This window comes from Polyodon spathula, chromosome 1 (assembly GCF_017654505.1).
Source record: "Polyodon spathula isolate WHYD16114869_AA chromosome 1, ASM1765450v1, whole genome shotgun sequence".
NCBI classification, from domain to species: Eukaryota; Metazoa; Chordata; class Actinopteri; order Acipenseriformes; family Polyodontidae; genus Polyodon; species Polyodon spathula.
In genome coordinates this window covers 9,587,499-9,602,063 of record NC_054534.1, presented here as the reverse complement: position 1 = coordinate 9,602,063, position 14,565 = coordinate 9,587,499, and the positions used below count along the sequence as shown (strand labels likewise).

At 39.5% G+C, this 14,565-nt stretch overlaps 1 protein-coding gene across 2 annotated transcripts in view; it reads right to left on the bottom strand.

Moving 5' to 3' along the window:
• The window catches only part of LOC121313816 (SET-binding protein-like), an 80,585-nt gene extending 71,055 nt beyond the window's left edge, over positions 1–9,530 (bottom strand). Inside the window, exon 1 of one of the 2 annotated variants that reach the window (XM_041246619.1) lies at positions 8,912–9,530. The gene's annotated coding sequence lies outside the window, so the exon portion shown is untranslated. The remainder of the gene's footprint in view (positions 1–8,911) is intronic. The other variant, XM_041246613.1, reaches the window with a different exon arrangement.
• Positions 9,531–14,565: the final 5,035 nt, after the last annotated feature.

The window sequence follows — 14,565 nt, the reverse complement described above, 5'->3', positions numbered from 1 at the left end:
CGAACAAAAACGTCACTATTGTCACAACACTTCCGGGTATTTAGGAGCGCTTCGTTGCACTCCTAAACTAAACGGTAAAATTTAAAATGAGCGAATCTGCAAATCTTGCAGTTATGTTGTCATATTTGCTGCGTCTTATTTGTTACACAATAATACATAAATAAAATAAAATTGTGTGTATATTAACACTTACCGTTTTAAAATCGGAGAACGGTACAATCTACATTTAAATCCCATTCAGAATTTTTATATAGCAGCTTAATCGTGGTTGTGGGTGTCACCATCTTTCTGTTGAGCAGCTCAGCAGCTCTGACAGTCAGTGAGTTCACCGAGTCAACGTTGAGCCTAACGCTGCGCATCACTAGCTCTCAATGGTGAGTTTAGGAATGATTTTAAGAGTCGTTGCTTCTCAGCGTTGAATTTAGGAACGCAGCCAAGTCCAATCACGTATCCTCCACTATGTGACTGACACATCGCCTACCGCATTAAGATGATGACTTCTGGTACTGTGGCTCTGCCCCCTTTCTGGATGGCCGACTTGCAAATGAACCTGGGATGAACTGTCAAACCATCCAGTCCGGGGCACACTGTTCCTGTTATACCGTGCCCTCACAGGTCAGGACGGAGATTGTTGACTAGGATTCATTCGCTCTCTGTCACATTTACTAATAGCAATGGTTAGCAATAGCAAGTACAATAGCAAGTACTAAACATCGCTCAAGTCTAGGGTCCACGACTGGCTCATCCAGTTAAAGGGCTGCCGTTGGGAGCGCAGGAAGAGGGACATAGCATGGACAGCACCAGTTCACGTCCGGCCTGTGCAAAGGAGTCACATTGGCTCAGATGCTCCCAGGGGTGGGAGGATCGGAAACCAGCAGGGATTCCTTCTCCTTATCGCGCAACATCGAACCCTACTGGCCAGACACCGAGCACATTCAGAGTGGATAAAAAGCAGGGATCGGTAGTCCGCCCACCTCTGCTCTGAATTGCTCATCGTAATTGATTCTGGCTTTAGGCTTGAGAGACCACATGCCCTCAGGACATCTGTTGTGAGAAAAAACACAACTGGACATTCCAAATTGGGGGGAAAAATAATTTAAAATGTACCTGCAGACACCCTCTTGTTCTTAATATTTGGTCTGCACGTTTTTGACAACGTTTAAACAAAATTAAAAACATCTGACACTTTAATAACTTTTAAACTCTAAATGAGTAACACCCTTACTCCAAGTAAAAACTATACACCTGACTGCTTTAACAAGTGGATGAGAACAGATACAGAAACTGATTCAGCGGAGATAGAAATTATACAGCTTTTGTCACAATGAATGATTCATTATAAAAGGAAGTAGTATTTTTTTTTGTTCTACCAGCCTCCTGATGTCAATTTCAGTGCATCCACAGCGCAGAACTCTGCAGAATCATGCCCCTCAGCTTCACATAGTAATCAGTGTTAATCGAAAGCACTCAAAAAAAACACACCATATAATTAAGCTTGAAGCCCAAAACTGGATGGTGGTGGTTAACATATGTTCACAGCAGGGATATAAAAAATAATAATAATAAAGATATAAAAAAAACTTGAACAAATCCATCCACTGTAACAGAATCCAGAACATGTTGGACCTTTAAATGACATGTGTTCCTAAGATGCCTCCCAAAGCCTTTATTTCAACGGCATTCTATATGCTGCTTTTGTTGAGGTGCAAACTAAATATTAACGAGAGAATCAATTTGCCAGAAACAGATCGGACTCATATTACTAAAGCATTTACAGATCAGCTCAAATAACTGGCGTGTGTGTCTCAATACCGGTTTAGGGGCTTGCACAACTACTGCGATTAATTCAGAATGACAGTTTAAATTAATCCTGCAGCTTGGTTACACAAAGCATGCAGTTTGTGCAACAATGAAATACTTACGGTTTCATTTACTCAGAACATTCAAATAAGTGGAAGATGCAGTCAACAAGCTCTCTGCCAGTCAGCCACACCGCTCACAGATAACAAAAACAGCCATGTGTTGTAGCAATTGAAAAACGTGGTTGCTAAAATAATGAACGACTGCACAGAGTCAAGTAGTTATTGCAATTGTAACTGACCCTGATTATAGTTTGGGTCAACACACTGTTTAAAATCAACAGATCTGTATGTTTAAGAAGGGTGTACAAAACACATATACAGTACAACCTGTTACCAGATTTTGTTTATGCTAGATACAGAGGAAAATGAATGTCAAACTTAAGTCCAAATTTACTCCAAAGCAGCAAAGCGTTTAAATCTTCCAATGCTGACCGTGCTGGGTGTGGTCCCACAGCTAATGTCTGGACAGTTATTGTCTGTGCTCCCACGGGCAGCACGTATTTCACATTTATACACGCCCCCTTAGGTCTAAGTTTATATTTATACACACCCCCTTTGGAGTCTTATTTCACATTCATACACATGTGATGTGCTCTACATTCATGAATCTTAAAAAATGACTGTTTGTATTTTACAGAACTCCCAGATGTCTAGGTGACTATTTGAAGAAGGTGGTAAAGCAGACTGGTTAAACATCCCCTAGATCTCAGTCTTCAGCTCTTAACAACTGCTATCAATAAAAGACAAGATAAGTGATGTTTATACACTACTGCTCGGACCACAATCTCTACCAACTTCAACAATGACCTTCAAGTGTTTTAGCAAAACACTCTGGTGAGCTTGAATCCCACTGAATGTACAGGTTCCAAAGAGTACAGGCACTTCAGAAGAAAGGAACTAGCAAACACAATCCCTTTTAAGGCCACAAGCAGAGGCCCTGCAGAAAATCAAAAACAGCTCTGCCTGACTGCCGTAGACTTGAGGTGCCGGCAAAGGGTAGTTTAATGAACAGATAGACCTGAGACATGAAAGTCTATCGCATTCTTCAGCCAAGAAGAGACGGAAAAACAGCAGAATCCTGGTTCTAGCGCCAATGCTGGCAGCATATTAATGGGGTACGGACAGGATTTCCACCACAGGAACAACCGAACCACTGCACAGGAGTCTATTTAAGCAAACAAACTGGTATTTACCAGGGCTCAGTTATGCTGATAGACAACATGGGAGAAGGATCTTAAACTAAAGCGATTCTTATTTGACACACGAGAAGCACATCCCCACGCATATCATTATTTTGTGTCCCCCAACACCTATAAAAATTCCAACTACAGGATTGTGAAAAAGACGGCAGCCGCTTCTATTTCTCTAGAAAGCTCTAACTTTAGACCCTGTTTCCACCAGTAATGTGATGGAGATTAAGCAGTAGCCTGCAGAGCGGCGTAAGTAACATCTCTGTTATGCCTCTCAGTGAAACAGCAGCATGCTGCGATGAAGCGTCGCACAGTCTAGGGTTCCTACTCTGTTCCACTGTGTTACATTCAACACATCGTTACATGAAACAGCAGAGCGGCAACACTTGTCAGTTAGAGAAGCATTTGTGAAACGTGAAAGCACTCCTGAAGTCGGCATCATCCTAGCTGTGCACATGTCAAGCAAAAAGTCCCAATTAAAATGCATATCGCTGTAAAAAGCAGCAGGTTCTGTCTACATTATTACAGCATCTGTTGCTTTCACTCTTCTGTGTACGCTTTTCAAATTAAATCAAGAAATCTTTTTGGAAAGATGATTTTTTTTTTCCTGCACACTCAAACGTTCTTCGATTAACACTTCTTTATGGGCCCCAGAATGCATTTAGCTTTATTTCCTCCTTTCTGAACACTTCTTTGGAAAGAAAAACCCCTTCAAGCAAAGGAGGCAACCCATACTACAGTTTTAAACACTGGCCTTTAGAAGAGGGGCGAAGGAGTTTCCTTCAGTTTTGCCTTCGAAACCAGGTTTAAAAAACTTACCTTTTGGTGTGCATACTATCCTCAAGCTATTTTTGTACTTATTTTTTAATCCTGCTGTTAACACACTGGGTGATTGTGTGCTTACCAGATAAGTAACTGATAATCCAGTTAGAACAACATGTGAAATATTAAATAAAAACAAGAGTTGACTACACTAAAATCAAGTCTACTTTTTCATTGAAAGTGTGTATGATAGTTGAAATGGTAAACAAATATTTACAGAAAAGGCTGGATATACAACCCTAGTAGAATCCAAGTACAACTACACTCTGGCTATTTTCACCAACCCATATCTACATGAAATACTGTACATATCTCTATTTATCCATCAGTCTGTAACTAAGAAGACATGCATGTGTGCATATAAGACTCATATGACAAACAGTAAACAATTGCATTCAGTTACCAATGACTGCAGTTATATTTACCACACAAAACTGGCATAATCAGTAAAAAAAAAAAAAAAACACTATGAAGCCAATACTTGTGTAGCACATAGTCTGTTTGGCTGCAGCCTGGAACACAAAATGGCTGTCAATGAGAAAGATGAACTTTCTGCTCATGGACACTGCCAACAGGTATGCTTGCTCTTAGTATTCAACCCTGAAAACCTGCCAACAACTCTGCTCGCTCTTGGTCGTCTCATCTCTTTCCTCCATCTCCTGTCAAGTGTTGGCTGGTTTCCATAGAAACCGGGAGACACAAGCCAACAGGAAAATCTAAACACATCTCAAGACGCTGAAAATGTGCAGTTCTTGTTAATTATTGGATATGAAAACTACCGAAGGATACAATATGTGCTTGGCAGAAATAACTAAAGCAGGTTTTCAATCCCACAAGCCTTTGTGTTCCACAGTATTTGTAGAAGGCAAGGTTTTGTTCACAAGTGGTAATATGATGCCCATTGTATAGCTGTTTAGGTCATTAAAGGCTTTACTAAGAGAATTTACTGCAATGTACTTCACCACAATCAGTGCGTTTACATGGCCAGTAACATCCCACTAGTATTGGGAATACTGAATAATCCCTTATATATTCCGCCATGTAAACAGCATGTTCGCAAGAATATTCCACCTCTATATTCGGAATATTGGAGGTGGCATATTCTGCTAGTATGCGGAATACTATACTTATAAACACATATTAAAACCTGGAACAGCACGTGCTGTAATGCAATGCAATGTAAGACTTGCTTTATTTTTTAACATTGCATTCAATCCTTGCATTTCACACTTTCCCAGCTTTGCACCCCTACTCTGCTATTCTGGGCCAGCAGAATGTATTTAAATATGCACGTGCAGGTCATTAAACTCTTACAAACACAGTTCATAAGACACAGCCTTAATCTGCTTCACATTTGACTTTCACATTCCAACTCAAAAGAATGGAATTACCAGTCAAGTTGTAAGTTCTAGAAATCTTGACTCACAGAACGTTCAATAACTGCTTAAACCTGACTGCTGTTACCTTAGGTCACAAGCTGCAAACTAAACCATTTGGCCATTATCCTAGCAACCGGCATCTATAAATAACCAAGCCTTTGAGTCAACATCATGTTCATGATCACCTTTTACAGACTTCGCTACCTGCATAGTTAAATGCCTGCAAGTAAATGAACTATAATAGGACAACACCATAAACAGGGGACACCTTCCAGTCAAGTCTCGTGGAAACTGTGTTATAAAGACTGAAATCTTCCTACCCAGAGAATATGTATTCAATCCAATACTGATCACACTGGCGTTTTGCACACTGGCAAAGCGATCCCGGTCATGTCTTTGTCTCAGAGACACAGACTTGCTTCTTTTTACATGAACGTGTCCTGGGCCAGCTGGTCAGACTGGCTGTTCTAGTAACTTGGATCATGATATTGAAGTTAACAAATCTCAACATTCACTAACAGAAGGTCAAAACAAGCAGATCAGTGTGAATCCACAGGCACTCTTAACCCCTGTTCCTGCCCGAAGGTGGCCAGTTTTAATGCTGTGGCTCCGATTCTCGTTCAGCACTGCTAAGCTGACATGTCACACAGGTATTTTTCAACACCTAAGATTCAAGCTATTACCTTGCATTACAGTTCTTGGTTATTTCTAACATAACATCCACCTGGATCTATAATTATTTGCACATAAAGCAAGAATAAGACCTCCTCATCAATTGTCACCTACTGTAACCAGAATAATCTCCCTCTAGAGGTTGCTAGGAAAAACAAGAAAGATACTAAACTGGATGAGACTACAAACAACCTTACCATTCTAGATGTATAGGGAAACCAGCCCTAAATGCTTTTTTTTTTTTTTCCACCCAAGATGTATTATTGTAGATAACATGCCAAAGGGTTCTTTCTGCCTGGGTACTGCATTGTGACTCAGTAAAGCTGAAGTAACATGCAATAAAAACAAATCATCATCGTAACCACAAGTAAAAATAGATCAGAAAACCATCCTGGCTTAACTCTTACCTCATTTATGGGAAAGATTAGATACAAGACAAACACACTGCCAACAAATTAGAAAATTAAAGTTCAGACTCCCTTTGTTGTGCTGAATTGTTTTTTGTTTGTTTTTTTAGGGGAAGCTAAGCCTTATGGGATTTAGCAAGGGCAATTCTTTGACCTGACAAAGCATTATGATTAAGTGTCATCTGTGCTTAGAAACAGTGCCATGTGTTCCTGTCCTGAGATTAGCTGGCTCCATTTCTGCATGCATTGACTGCTCTTTCAAATACAGGAACGTGCCCCAAGCCAATGCTGCGAGTTCAGGTCCTTCAGGAGGGGACAGTCCCCTTACCAAGCCACCAGCTTATTGCACCCTGCAATGTGCATCCTACAGAGGGCCACTGGCTGAAAAGAATACATGTGTTTTCAATATGGATTCACTGCTTCGCATATTTCTTTTATATATGTTTGTGTCTTCCTTGTGCTTCCGTTTTCTCAATCTCTGAGCTTCTTAAGTTAAGGTCTCATCTGGGACTGACCAAACTTGATGTTGCTTTGCTTCAGGGACCTAACAAGATAAGAATCTCAGGGGGTCTAGCTGCTGGAGGCCTGTAATTACTGCTGTAGTTGAATACTGTGAATTCATGAAAGCTGTTCTGCAGTTACACCTAAAGACCCCTTACCCCTTCTGGCTCTGTTTGCCCAGCAGCAATCTCCATTCAATGATGACAGGTGTGTTTTCAAAGCAAAGCAATCCAACTCGTCTGGATACAGTTTCTGAAGTGCAGGTCATATGCACAGAAGCTATCCAAAATAAGCCTGGATGTGCTCCTACCCAATGAGCAATGGAATTGGTCTCTGGTAGTTTGTGACCCATGACTCATTAGGGTCTTGAGCACTCAGTTCCAGGCTTTCAGTAGAGTATTATTACTGTAGTATATTATTCACCCTTCCTCACAGATACTATTAAAAAAAACGCTCTTCAAAACACCTGAACAGATTCATTAATCAGGGCTTTAAAAACTACTATTGTAGCAAGTTTCTAGACATGTACATGAATATGTCTATAATCTTATGTTATTATTAATGACTTGAAAACACATCAGCTGAAAACAAAGGGTGAGCTTGGAGCGCTCTGCAATACTGAGACTCATCAGGCTTTCTACCTGTATGTCATTTACAAGCATAGACAGCTAAACTCGATCTTAACAGTTGCCGTTAATAAACCGTTTCTCATATTATTCATCCTGAACTGAGAAACAAGATGTTTGTTACATTGACTTTCTCTATTGGCGTAGTAAATGATTTCTTATTTTCAGACACAGCATTACTGTATTCCAGTCCAGCATTAAAAACGCATAGGCAGGGCTAGTTGAAGCCCAAGAAATATGTGCTGGAGAATGCTGGTGAAAGCCTCCACATTATAAAGATCAATGATCTGTCCTTTCCACCACCCCCTCAGAAAGCAGGTTGGCCTTAGCAACTGCAGTGGGCTTTAAGCAATCAAAGGGGATTCCCTATGAACAAGAACCGAGTAAACTTAAACCCTTTTCATCAGATAAGGTTCAAGAATATATATTTCCCCCTTTGACTGCATACACCTGACAGTAAGGAAAGGTCAACAAAATCATGTTTTTTTTTTCTTTTTTAACTTGGCACTTTGAATTCAAAACCAAGTTTTGCACAATTAGCGCGCGCACATACACACACACTAAATGTTTTGTAAACCGTGGCAATGCATTATGCAAACTTGTCTTAAATACTAAAACACAGATGTAGAACAATACAGAAAGATATTTCTTCTAAAACGTGACATTCTAAGATTAGGGAAAACGCACACTTATATCAAGTTCTACTTCGCGGGGAAAACACATGTTCCACACGTTATTCATGCTGCTCAACACAAGGGTGTTTTTTTTTTTTTTTTTTTTTTTTTTTTTTTTGTATTTATTTTTTACATAAAGCTAGCCTACAGTACTTGCCTTTTATTTTTCCATGTACTAAAAACAAAGCCATCTAATTCCAATCAACCAGCACGTTTTCCACTCAGTTAAACAAAAAAAGGCTACGGGGGTATGCAGTCAGCAGAGTACGCACCACGTTTACGTTTTCTAAAGACCTGCATTATATTTTATCAATAACCGTGAACCAAACAGAGGGGTGGTGGTTGTTGTTGTTGTTGTTGTTGTTATATATAAGCATCATACGTGCACGTTTTTAGTTTTTGCTGTGATCTTACACAAGGAAAGGTTGCTAGTCACGTCTTTCTGTGCAGAACTTTAATCCGGCAAATATATATATATATATATATATATTCTAAATATAATAATGTATCATTAAAGTTTTTCCCCCTAAAGATGTACACATGGATAGTCTTAGTACATATGTTAATGATTATAGTCCCCAATTTGACACTTTGTCAGATTCCTTCAAAACTATCACAAAATGTATACAGTAAGGACGATTATGTATCTTACACTTCCATTCGTAACGAATTACCGCTCGTCTTTCAGTGTGCATGCAGTTTGCTAAGACTAACATGTTCTTACAAACAGATCATCAAACTACTCACAAAAACAGCAATGCATAGTATAGTTACTTACTTACCCATATCCGCTGCAGGGTCGCTCTCTTTATTTTACATTTGTTGGCCTTTATTTAAAATCCACGGAAATTATACATAAACGCGCAGCAGCTGCAATGCCATCTTCGACAAGATCTGTCAAACAGAAGCAGGCTTTAAAAAAAAAAAAAAAAAAGAAAAAGGAAAATGGCGTCTGTTGAAAGCTTAGTTAATAAAGAAAATGCTGAAATTAAAAGATTTCTGTAGACAAACCAATGTGTACGATAGATCCCTGGTTCAAAATCGACAGATGTCCCAGCTTTCTTTCGAAAACACAAAGGTTAAAGCCGCGAATCGGTTGCAAAAATATCCCGTGCTTAATTTGGCTGGTCAGTCGGAGAAACCTCCATAGCTCCCCTCTCAAATCCTAGACCTGGAGTGAAAAAAAAAAACAACCTAGCTGATGTTTTGCTGCATCGAAAGCAAACGAACGTCCTTAATAAATCCCGAATCCCACTGTCGGAGTTGTGACGATAGTTTGTCAAGATGTGAAAGACGACTGTGTATGATCAGAAGAAGGTGCTTTTCAGAGATTTTCCATCCCTCTGACTGCGCTCAATCAGAGTTGCGTCTGTGACTGCGCGCCTAACGCTCCATCTCGGTCTCTAACTAGTCCTGCAGCGCTTTCTGATAATGATCTCACACACAAGCAACAGCAAAGCGATGCGCTCCCGAGGCTAGCGAACTCAATACCGCCTCTACCTGTCAAAAAGGGAGGCTCACCTTCCGAGCGGCTCAAAAGCTGCAGTATCCCCTTTCACTTGTAAATCAGAGCCGCGTGTACAGTCAGCTTTGCATCACATTCTTCTGACCTGCTGTAATACGTCCACGTGAATATTAAAGCAGTGTTAACCAATTATCTAAGAAAACTTGCATTAGGGTTAATACGTTTTTATTTATTTATTACATTTTTACTGGTTCTCGTTTTACTGTGCTGAGAATAAGTGGACCATTTCTGCTTTCATTAGTTGACTGGTGTCATAATATGGTAGTCTGTTGTTCTTTGGAACAGCCCTATTCCTGGGGAAACATCAGTAGCGTGAGCAGTCTTGGATAAAGAGCCACCAGTGCTAAACCAACTCTAGGCACTGTCACTGTCAAAATCTGCTGGATCTGCTGCCTTGCCCATTGTGACTGAAACTGACTTCTGAGCTACATAAAGTGAAACTCAAAAGCTGGACATGCACATTAATTAGGAATGTGACCCATTGCTAATGAACCCTCTAAACCTGCAGATATCTTTCGTGGATCATGTGGCGTTCATTGTTCGTGTGATTTGACCTAATTTTAACAGTATTCCCTTTTTTCTCCACAGTATGTTAATGATATCAAGTCTTTGCTTTAACATGGCACAACAATGCTGGAAATGGCATTTGACTGTGAAGGAGCTGGTTGTTGTGATGGGAGTGATGGCATCTGAACCTCAAGAAACTGGCTGTTGGGAGGAGAGTGATGGCATTTCAACCTCATGAGAGTACCCCAGAGTATCCTACCTCCCAGCACCAGGTTACAGCGGAGCTGAGTCTGTGGCACAGATTGTAGCACTGCATGTATCATTAGTGTTGTTGTTGTTTTATTCATTTTTTTTTTACACACAGTCTTCTCAAAACATCCCATGCGGGGAGCGGTGAGGCAAGCAGTTGTTTATAGACCCATGCTAACTGGCAGTGAGGCAATCCAATAAAACAACAAGTTCATTCAGGTCTCAGCGAGAATGGTGAGTGTATTAGTGAGCACACAGGCCGCTTGACAGGAAAGAGGGGCGCACATTGTAAACTTCTTTTGAAAAGCTGAGATTGAACTTTTTTTTAGGGGGGGATGAAGAACAAGATGAAGTTAATGTATAACAACCAATAGAGAACACTTAATTATTGTAATAATAATAATAATAATAATAATAATAATAATAATAATAATAATAATAATAATCTAAAAAAACTATTAAACTTTCAACTCAATGTCACCTGTAAATACACCATCTTATTATTATTTTACAAGGTTGCTGCTTACAGCTGTGGAAACGATTAACGTTCAAACATAATCTGGGGTAAATGGAGGCCGTGTGTCTATATGTCACATTTAGATTTTATATTTAGAGAACCTCTTATCCCAGGGTAATAAAACCTGTCAGGGACACGGTTTGCCTCATGTCTATTGATAAAGACTGTCTGCCGTCTATGTCACACTTACATTTTTACATATGTCTAGATCGCTAGTTTAGTACAAGTTATTGAGTGTGGGTATGTAGAGGATGTCTGTCAGTTTGACCATGTGTCTGCATGTCACACTTACACTGTAACGTGTATCTCTAGAACAAATTACATTGCAGCGTAACAGGGGCATTCTTCAGCACAAGCTTTTAAGAGTATCGGAATCTAGGGGAGGTTTATCTTTCTGTCTGACAATACTTTACTGTTTTGACCTAATGTCACATGTTGATGACACTCAAGAAAGGAAATGTGTGCTGCACTCAGATGAGCACACAACTAATCTGCGGTGATATGAAGTTGAAAACCAGGCTCTACTGGTTCCTAGTGCTCAGTTTTAACCACAGGACCACAATGCATCCCCTTTCCAAGTTACTGGCTCTTTTAAGACAGGGAGCCTGACAAGCTGGCCTGTGGCTGGGGTGATATACACTTGAAAGCACATTTTCATTTTAAATCACATTGATCCTTCACAACTTTTTGAAGATATATGAAAACATTACTGTACTGTATACTTAAAAAAAAAAAAAAAAAGTTTATTTTGTGGTTCTAGTCCCATTTATGTTGTTTATTTTCTCTTGTAGTAATATTTATTTTAGATTGAAAGTGGTATGAACAAATTAAGGTAGGATTAGGGTTATATCATGTTAATATGTCATTGTAAATTAAATTGTTGTAATCCTAATTTGTTGCATTTTATTTCATATTGTTTTTAGTAGTATAATTTATTGTAAAATACACTGTATTTAAATATGAATCTTGCATTGTTACCCTGTATTGCCCTGTAACGCCTGAAAGTCACCTTGGATAAAGGTGTCTGCCAAATAAATAATTAAATAAATAAATAATACGTTTGTAAAAAGATGAACACATTAAGGGGTGATGTAAGGATATGAGAAAAGTGATTTGCTGGTGCAAAACCCCCATAATGCTGCTGTAAATAGTATTTAGCAGCTGTAAAGTCTGATTTTACTGGCCACTAAAAATGCGACGTATGTAAAGAATGGTGTTCTGCACCCACTATCAAGTAGGCACTTTGCCATCATTAATCCATTAAAATTATATTGAAATGCATTCAAATGACGACAACAACATGGAATTTCCAAAAACTTTACACCTCTTCTTACAAGGTGCAAACCATTGTAGAAGAGAGTAACTAAGAGCTGTATGAAAGCACACACCTGTAGAGACCCGTCATTGGCTTCAGGATGACTGCTGTGGTACACTTTCCCAGGGTCACTTTGTTTGGGATAGCGGAGGATCCAGTGCTAAGCATTAACGTCTCACTCTGCAGGTCATCCTTGACCTCATAGCTGAATTGAGGGATGTGCTAAACCCCAGCGTCAATCTAGGGACCGATATCCCTGTACATGTGAGTGCTGTGTTCTCTGCATTACTTAGCCTTTGGTCTTTCAGACCACAGTTCAAATGTCTGGAGTGATCCACCTTTTCCAGAGTGCTAGACAAATTTCTGGATGTCATGCTAAAAAGGGCAGGCCAACACATACCATTTCTTAAGGATACTAATGTAAATGATGTTGGCTGAGGCTTTTCCAAACATCTCAGCTATAAGGACTCTCACCTCCTTCCTTTGCCTTTTTTTTGGTTTGTATTTTTGTGCTCCACAAATGTCACAGCGACTAGTGCTCTCTGTACGCCTAACTCTGCAAGTGCAGCCGCTAAACAGACCAATGCGCTCATTGAGACCCTCATTATCATAATTGCGGATCATTATTTACGTGTTTTGAGTAATTTGCATTGCTCTTAAGCTCACATTGGGTGCAGTGCAAAATAATTGCTTGGCCACAATGCAATTTGAATTTTGCATCTGTAGTTATTTGCATTGCACCTATACTTATTGTACATCACTCCCTAAGTGCATTGTAACTATGCATAATAACATTGTAAGTATGTGTAAATAAACATGTATTTACTAATTAACTACTATGTAAATGCACAGTAATTAGAGGCACAATATAAACTGTTACCTAAATTAAATAGCTAGAATGAAAGTGCATTTCAGAATCCTCAGAAGCCTGCATTCCATTTCAAGAAAACAGCAGAGTATGCAAGCTGTCAACAGGTTCTTATTACCTGAGTACTGGAACACTATTGATAAAAAAAAACAAGTGTGCTAAACAGAAATGCTAAAATAGACCTGTCTGTTGTAATTCTACTTTGCGATTGCTTTATTTAATTGTTTCTAGCAGTTCTTGGGGGAAAATGTCCAAATAAATTCTACCTTCACGTGATATTTAAAAACAAATGCAGATCTGTGGTGCCCAGGAGAGGTGCAATGTCACATACACATGTGTGGAATCATGTAATCACATGTAACAGCACAGACAGGGCTGAATGCACTGAAATAAAACACGTAAGTAAACAGATAACCTGACGCAGGGTTCAGGGTCGCCACTAGGCCACAAGCTAGAACCCCTGCAGGAGCCCATCAGGGTATTTCATGCTAAACTTTGATTTCAAATCTAATACCCCAATCTCCCAATCTTTTGTGTTGATGTGGCTCCCTATACAGCTCTGTGGTACCTTGTCTGGATGGTGAAGTCAATGCATTACAAGTGAGAAAATCCAGCACCTTCAAACAAATGAATAAAAAGCTAATCAGTCATTATGCAAAAAAATAAAACTGATAGTGCAGAAAACTAATTTAATTTTGGCCAAAATATTCCAACATATAAAGTGTGATAGCACAATATAGCATACAGAGCACAGCAGTGTGTAGGATTACTGTTTATTGAAGAGACATTGTAAAGATGCACACTACCTTGATCAATGCAATACCTTCAGGCATTTGTGGTATCAACACTCCTTTAGTGCTCCAATGCTTATTTTGCTAGCTGATTGGTAAACTCTGCTATTGTCACCATGTTTCACCTCAGTCCCTCGGAAGTGGCGTTTAAAGGGTAGGCCCAGTGGAAGTTAACGCTTCACAATAGGGCTGAGCAATTCAGTTCTAATACAAACCATCAAAAACAACGAAATGGCACCACCCTTATTTGCTGGAGTAATGAACTAGTATACATTCAATAACACAAAAACCATGAGGGCAGGTTTGTAAACAAGTGGCAGGGACCCATACCACAAGGCAGGGAACCACACCCTTGGTGAAATGTTTTGTGTATAATTAGGAAATGACCAAGCCTCTGTTTTTCAGTTCTGTGTTCTCTTTAAAACCTTGTGTCGTTCTGCTGTGTTTTACATTGTTTTGTTGATCCTTTTCCAGCACTGTGGTAGACTTGTGCAATGTTACCACAGTGTGTTTAATAGTATTGAGCACATTTCTTCATTGCTGTCCAATGTCCTTTTCCGTGGGCTTTTTTGGGGTTTTATGCCCTATAACTTTCCCCAGGGATATGGCATGATGTAGACTTAACATATCATTCCCTCACTGTCTTTTCAGTTTTTTAGA